Below are 7,500 nucleotides of genomic sequence, written 5' to 3' on the forward strand. Positions count from 1 at the left end.
CATACATGCATACATACATACATACATATACACATACATATCTCTTAATATGACTGTGTGTATGCGTGTGCATTTGTGTTGTGTATTTGTGCGTGTTTTGGACTTGGAACACCACCATTTACAATGATCAGGTGGAGCGGCCAGAATCTTTGGTCCCGAGGACATACAAAGGGAATAAATCAAATCTTTGTAGACAGAGAAGCGACTCGAATCTTCCTGAGACGCCTTAGGTGGAGGAAGGATGGGGACGGGAGGAGATAGTAGAAGAAAAGAGGAAGGGCATAGAGAGAGAGGGGAAGGAGGATTGGGAAAAATGAGGGGGAAAGGCTACGTGTGAGGCCTGTTGGTGACGAGGCGGGAAGCTGAGGGGACATAGACGAACAATGAACGAAATTATCGAGCTACGTCTGCACTATTCCACCTCTGCGCACTTGATCACCTCCTCATGATGACGAACGCACATTTCCCTGACGTATACTACATCATCTCACCTTGACAGCATCTTTTCACACCTGCAGTCCCATAAAACATGAATATCGAGTTTCATCACAATCATCTCTACAGTATGCGTACTCATTGGCACCCTGAGTCCGGTCGTAGCGCATAGGACAAATGTTGCAAGCTTATGCACAGCTAACAGCCTCCTGGTATGAAGTCCGTGCATTTTTTACTCTATTCTTTATATGCAAGGTAACACACAGACACACATATAAGTAGTGACTTATTGAAAAAGAGGTGACTTGTTGACAATCTACAGAATTATGGGAGATATACAAGTCCTTGATAGCGACCACTTACTAAATTGGAATAAGAGATACACCACGAGCGTATATATATATATATATAAATATATATATATATATATATATCTATATATATATATATATATATATATTATATATATACATACATATACATATATGTATATACACATATATATATTATATATAATATATACATACTGTATACATATATATATATATATATATATATATATATATATATATATATTAAATAAGACATTTGATTGAAACCAGGCTATTATCAAAAAGAAATAAAAAAGAGAACACCCTCGTGTTAAAGAACCTGAGAAGTTTTATTCCAGGAAATGAATAATGTCAACTAAAAGATAAAAAAGTGGTCCACGTCGATGAGATGGCCCTTTATGGACATGACTGATTTCAGACAAGGTCCCAGTGTCCACTTTAACCCTCTTATGTTGAGATGAACTTCACAAAATATATTCTGGTTAACATAAGATGATTTATTTCGTCTAATGTAAAGACTCGAGACCTCAGATACTCTATACAGTTTCTTTTATTGTTTTAAAGTGACAATATCATTCATCTGAGTTAAGTCGCATTTTTTTCATAAACCCTGCACTATGGTAATTCCGTAGTTCACCAATGACAATGACTATCCTTATTCCTTCACAACGATAACGTCCCACCAGCTAAACAAAGTTGTCCTACGTTAGTCACAATGGATTTCATAGAGGGAGCCACGGTTTTTAGGAGGTTAAAGAAATGGCGATTAATTTAAGGATGATAACCTATGAAGAGCAACATGACCTCGGATGACCCTTGGGAAAAGAGAAAATGGACACATTAATGACAAAACGGTCACGTCAGGGAGAAGGACCGCGTCATTTGAGAGTTGATAGAGGTGGAGGTGGAGATGGAGGTAGAGAAGACAGGTGAGTAGGAAGACGTGAACGAGGTGAGGATGGTACTGGAAGTGGAATGGTTGAAAGTGGCGTAGGAGGTGGAAGTGGTGAAGGTGGAGAAAGAGGTGGAAGGTAAAAGTAAAGAAGGAGGTTAAGTAGTTAAAATGGAGAAGGAGGTACGAAGATTGATGATAAGTGTGTGTGGAAGGAGGTAAACATGGAAGAGAAAATGGCTAGGTGGAAGAAGAGGAAGATGTGGATAGTGAAGATGAAGGGAGAGGTGAGAGGATTAAAATGGAGGAGGAGGTGTAGATACGAAAATTGACAAGAGGGTGTAGGAGGAGGTCAAACTGGAGGAGAAGGTAGAGGTGGTGGAGGAGGACAACGGGTTGGTAAATGGATGAGAGCGAAGGAGAAGGAGGGGGAGTTGCAGGTACAAGAGGAGTTGGAAGGATGAACATGGATGAGGAGATGGCGATGTGAGTAAAGGATGACGTGGATGTGGAGGGATGAAGGTGGTGATAGAAGAGAAGGGAAAGGAGGAGGAGGAGGAGGAGGAGGAGGAGGAGGAGGAGGGGCAGAATGGAGGGATGCAAAGATGAAGGAGGGTGCATCTGAAGAAGGTAAGGATGAACGAGGTACAGGTCTAGGATGAGATGAAATTGGAGGAGAGTTGGAGGATGACTTTTAGTTTGAGTTTGAGTTGGAGGTGGAAGAGGAGGAAGAAGATTAGGAGGATGGGGAGGAGGAGGAGGTGGATAGCCGACGGTCGAGGAAAAGGAAGAGTAGGAGGAGGAAGAGGAGGAGAAGGGTGAGGGATGTGAGAATGAAGGAGTTCAGCATGAGAGTGAAGATGGAAGAAGTGTAAGGATGAGGAAGGTAAAGATAGAAATGGATGTGGAATTTGAGGTGGAATTGGAGATAGAGATGGAGTTGGATTTAGAACAAAGAAACGAGTATAAGAACGACAAGGAACTAAAAATGAAATAAAAACAGTTACCTCGAGTTTCAATGATTGTAATCCAACAGACTCCAGTAGCCAGGTGTAGTACTTGGGCCCCTATGAGCTCTCTCTAGAAAGAAACTTTGGTGTCTTGTTTGTATTGTATTAGTGCTTGTCTATTTCTATGTATTTCTATCTATATCTAGCAGAAGGAGGAAACTAGCGGTCACTGACCAACAGCTCTTATTTTGTGATAAAATGTGAGAAATTTGACGAAGATTATTGAGAGGATTTGGTTCTGGTTCGAAGTGAGAGTGAAACCTTCGCGGCTACACAACGAGATGAAGGTGAGGGCTTTTGGAAATGAGAAATAGGGAGATGACGCTTTTCAATGTCTTTATCATAGATTCCATCATTAGCAGGTACCCGTCGTTAGGCCTTCTAGAAATCGAATAAGATAACGTACAGAAAAACATAACACATAAATAATAAGAAAATGAACAAGAAAACTAGATAAAAATTGTAAATCAAGTAATAAAACAAGAATTAAATTGAAAATATGATTAGAAATAAGATATAATACGAATAGAAGGAAGAGGAAGTCGAAAAAGCTTAAAAAACGAAAAATCTGGAATGAAAAAGAAATAAAGAAGAAAATTCACAAATTGAAATAATAACAAAAAGTAAGAGAAAAGAGAAAAGGATAAAGAAAACCAACAAGAAAACAAACAGTAAATGTAAAACAGAAAAAAAAATCAATGTAAAATAAAATGAAAAATAAAGTGAAGGATATGACAAAAAAATTAAACATGAGAAGTAAAGGAAACACCATAAAAAACAAAAATAGGAAAATGAAAATGAAAGGGAAAAGAAAATCCACACATGAAATAAAATAAAAATAAAAGAAAAACACTAAAAAAGAAAGAAGGAAAGAAAGAAAGAAAAGGAAAATCTAAAGAAGGAAGACAATGGGAACATAAATGTAAGGACTTGGATAAGAAACCAGAAAAATGGAAATAGAAAAAAAAAAATTCACATCAAGTGGTGAAGCTGTTTGAAGCATCCATAGAAATGAATATGCAAGGCCCTCTTACTTACTCGTACAGGAAGATACAGTTACCGACACATCTAATTGGTACATTACTGTTGTATTTTATAAATATGTGTTTGTTCATAAAATTACAGAGAAGTATATATGAACTATTATTACGTTAGTCTCGTACTATCGAACGTACATTATGTAGCGTTAGTCAAATAGAGAGCGAAAAGAGAAAGAGATAAAGAAAGAGCGATAGAGAGAGAAAAAGAGTGGAGTGCGATAGAGCGATAAAGAGCTAGAGGGAGATAGAGATATACAAAGATAGAGATAGAAAGAGATACAGAGAGATAGAGATGGAGAGAGAGAGAGAGAGAGAGAGAGAGAGAGAGAGAGAGAGAGAGAGAGAGAGAGAGAGAGAGAGAGAGATATAGAGATATAGAGATATAGAGATATAGAGATATAGAGATATAGAGATATAGAGATATAGAGATATAGAGATAGAGATAGATAAAGAGATACAGACATAGAAAGAGAGATAAAGAAATAGAGATAGAGAGATAGAGACAGATAGAGAGACGTAGAGAAATAGAGATAGATAGATAGATAGATAGAGATAGAAAGATAAATAAAGATACAGAAAGATAGAGAGAGATAGCGATAGACATGGAGATAGATAGAGAGATAGAGAGACAGAGAGACAGAGAGACAGAGATATAGCGAGATAGAAAGAGATGGATATATATATATATATATATATATATATATATATATATATATATATATATATATATTTAGAGAGAGAGAGAGAGAGAGAGAGAGAGAGAGAGACAGACAGACAGAGAGAGACAGACAGACAGACAGAGAGAAGTGAGAGAGAAGAGAGAGAGAGTCAGACAGACAGACAGACAGAGAGAAGTGAGAGAGAGAGAGAGAGAGAGAGAGAGAGAGAGAGAGAGAGAGAGAGAGAGAGAGAGAGAGAGAGAGACAGACAGACAGACAGAGAGAGAGAGAGAGAGAGAGAGAGAGAGAGAGAGAGAGAGAGAGAGAGAGAGAGAGAGAGAGAGAGAGAGAGAGAGAGAGAGAGAGACAGAGAATAGTGGTTAACTAATCATTCTAATTGATGTTTGGTGTCTTATTCACCCCATAGTAATTTTTCGGAAAGGAAATGGTTAAAGTACAATGATACCACAATATACATAAACACACAGAAGTATCGGGTATGAAGCTCCAAAACACAGCAAAAGTCGTGAATTCAGGCAATTGTACTTAAATCACATTGCACTGAGACTCGTGTGGTCAGTAACCGTTCTTCGCAATAGCATAATTTATCGATTTGTTTCGGCAAACATCATATCGCTTCCTTCGGGTAAGGAGTGATTTTTTTTAAATAATCAATCTCACACCATTCGATCAACCACATAAACCCGAGTTAAACCCATCAATACGGTACTGTGTCACCAACTCAACGATATCATTAGGAATTAGTTACTTAATAGACTCGGTAACCATGTAGTGAGCGCTGAAACTATCGGTTGTTTTAAGAAAAGGTTAGTCAACTTTATAGATGGGAATTACAGGTTGGTAATGGACATGGAACTTCCTAGTGTAGGCCTTATGGTCTCGTGTAGTCTCCTTCATTCTCATGTTCTTAACAAGACCCATAAAGTGCGTCATCAAGGAGGAAGTGTGTGTTAAATTAAGCATAATCTAAAAGGAAGTTTCTTGGCCGAGTGGGTTAGAGCGTCGCTACTTGAGGCGGAGGTCGAGGTGACGGTGGTTCAAACCCTCCCGCGAGCGAACTGGACCAAGGTTATGGTACATTAAAGTCCACTCTACAAAGTTCTCTGTAAGAGACACTATCCTACCCTTTTGAAGGGGAAGTTCGCGGCGTGAAACCGAATCAATCAATATTATTTAGAACAAAATACGCAAAGTGTGTCACCATATTTGATCTATGTTGGAAAGGTTTGGCTGGCTTGGCCTCAAGCTGGACAATTTGCCCAAGCATTGAATTGCCTTATATGAAGAAATGCGGCAGCTTCATCTTGCCTGGCGATTATTATTGTCACTGTTTGCGCAATGAACGAGTGGGAAAGCAAACAGGGAGAAGAGAGTGAAGATGAAAAAGGTAGAAAAAATGAAATAAACTGAGTATACGAAGCGGAAGTAGAGGAAGAAGGAATAGAGAAGGAGGAAGAAGAGGAAGAGTAAGAAGCAGGGAGATTAAGAGAGACAGAGAGAGAAGTAGGAAGAAACAGGGAGATTAAAGCGGAAGGAGAGATAAGAAAAGAAGAGAAAGGGTCAGGAAGAGAAGAGGGAGAAAAAGGATGGGAAGGGGGAGGGATGGTGATGGAAATGAGGTGGGGGAAAGAAAAAAAGGGAGGAGGAAGCGGAGGAGCAGAGGAGGAGAAAAGAGAAAAGGAGGAGGAGGAGGAGGAGGAGGGGAGGAGGGGAGGAGGAGGAGGGGAGGAAGAAGGGAGTAGGAGGGGAGGAGGAGGGGAGGAGTAGGAGGGGAGGAAGAAGGGAGTAGGAGGGGAGGAGGAGGGGAGGAAGAAGGGAGGAGGAGGGTAGGAGTAGGGGAGGAGGAAGGGAGGAGAAGGGGAGGAGGAGGGGAGGAGGAGGAGAAGGAAAGGGGGAGGAGAGAGGAGACGAAAAGACAGATAGAGAGGGAGGAAATAGAGGAGGAGGAGGAGGAGGAGGAGGAGGACGAGGAGAAGGAGGAGGAGGAGGAGGAGGGGGAGGAGAAGGGAGTGGTGGAAAAGCAAGAAGAGGAAGAGGAAGAGAGGAGATGAAGTGTCGATGATGGGCTCATCACCGTTATGAATAAGTAAAATCATATCAACGCCTTCGGGGCATTCCAATCATTCGCGGCTTTGCTCTCCTCCTCGTCCTCCTCCTCTCCATCTCCTCCCTCTCTTTTCCTCCTCCTCCCTCTCCATTCCTCCTCCTCCTCCTTCTCCCTCTCTTTTATTCCTCCTTCACCTCCTCCTCCTCCTCCTCCTCCTGCTCCTACTCCTCCATCTCATTCTCTTCCTTTCTTTCTCCTCCTCTTTCTTCTTTTCCTTCTTCTCCCTTCCCACCCCTTCTCCTCATGCTCTTACTCCTCCACCTCCTTCTTTCCATCTCCTCCCTCTCTCTTCCTCTTCCTCCTCCTCCTCCTCCTCCTCCTCCTATTCCTCCTCTTCCTCCTCCTCCTCCTCCTCCTCCTCCTATTCCTCCCTCTCATTCTCCTCCTTTCTCTCTTTCTCCTCTTTCTTCTTTCCCTCCTTCTCCTTTCCCCCTCATCCTTCTCCTCGTGCTCTTCCTCTTCCTTTTCATTCTCCTTCCTCCCTTCTTTCTTCTCCTCTCCTACTTCTTCTTCTCTTCCTCCTTTCCCTATTCCTCCTCCTAATATTCAGTCTACTTCTACACCTTCTCCACCCTTCTCTTTCTAATCCTTTTCCTTCTACTCCATTTCCTCTTTCTCCTTCTTTCTTTTTCTCCTCCTTCTTCCCCTTCTCCTATTCCTCCCTTTCTTCCTCCTACTTTTTCTTTTCCTTGTCTTCTTTCTCCTCCTCTTCCTACTTCCTCTATTCTTTTATTTTTCCTTCTTCTTTTCTTCCACTTTTTTCTTCCTAGTCCTTTTCGTCCTCATATTGATCTTATTCCTCCTGTTCTTCCTCCTTCTCCTATTCCTATTCTTTTCCTCTTTTATCTCCTGCTCCTCCTGGTCCTCCTTCTTCTTGTCTTTGCCTTTCTCCTCCTCATCATCATCGAATTTGTATTTGACCTCTTCTTCCTCCTCTTATTCTTTCTCCATGTCCTTTTCTTCACCTCCTCCTTCTCTCTATCCTTCTTCTCATCCTCATCTCT

The sequence above is a fragment of the Oratosquilla oratoria genome, chromosome 13, assembly GCF_046742065.1.
Source record: "Oratosquilla oratoria isolate Oo_2021 chromosome 13, ASM4674206v1, whole genome shotgun sequence".
In the NCBI taxonomy this organism is placed as follows: domain Eukaryota; kingdom Metazoa; phylum Arthropoda; class Malacostraca; order Stomatopoda; family Squillidae; genus Oratosquilla; species Oratosquilla oratoria.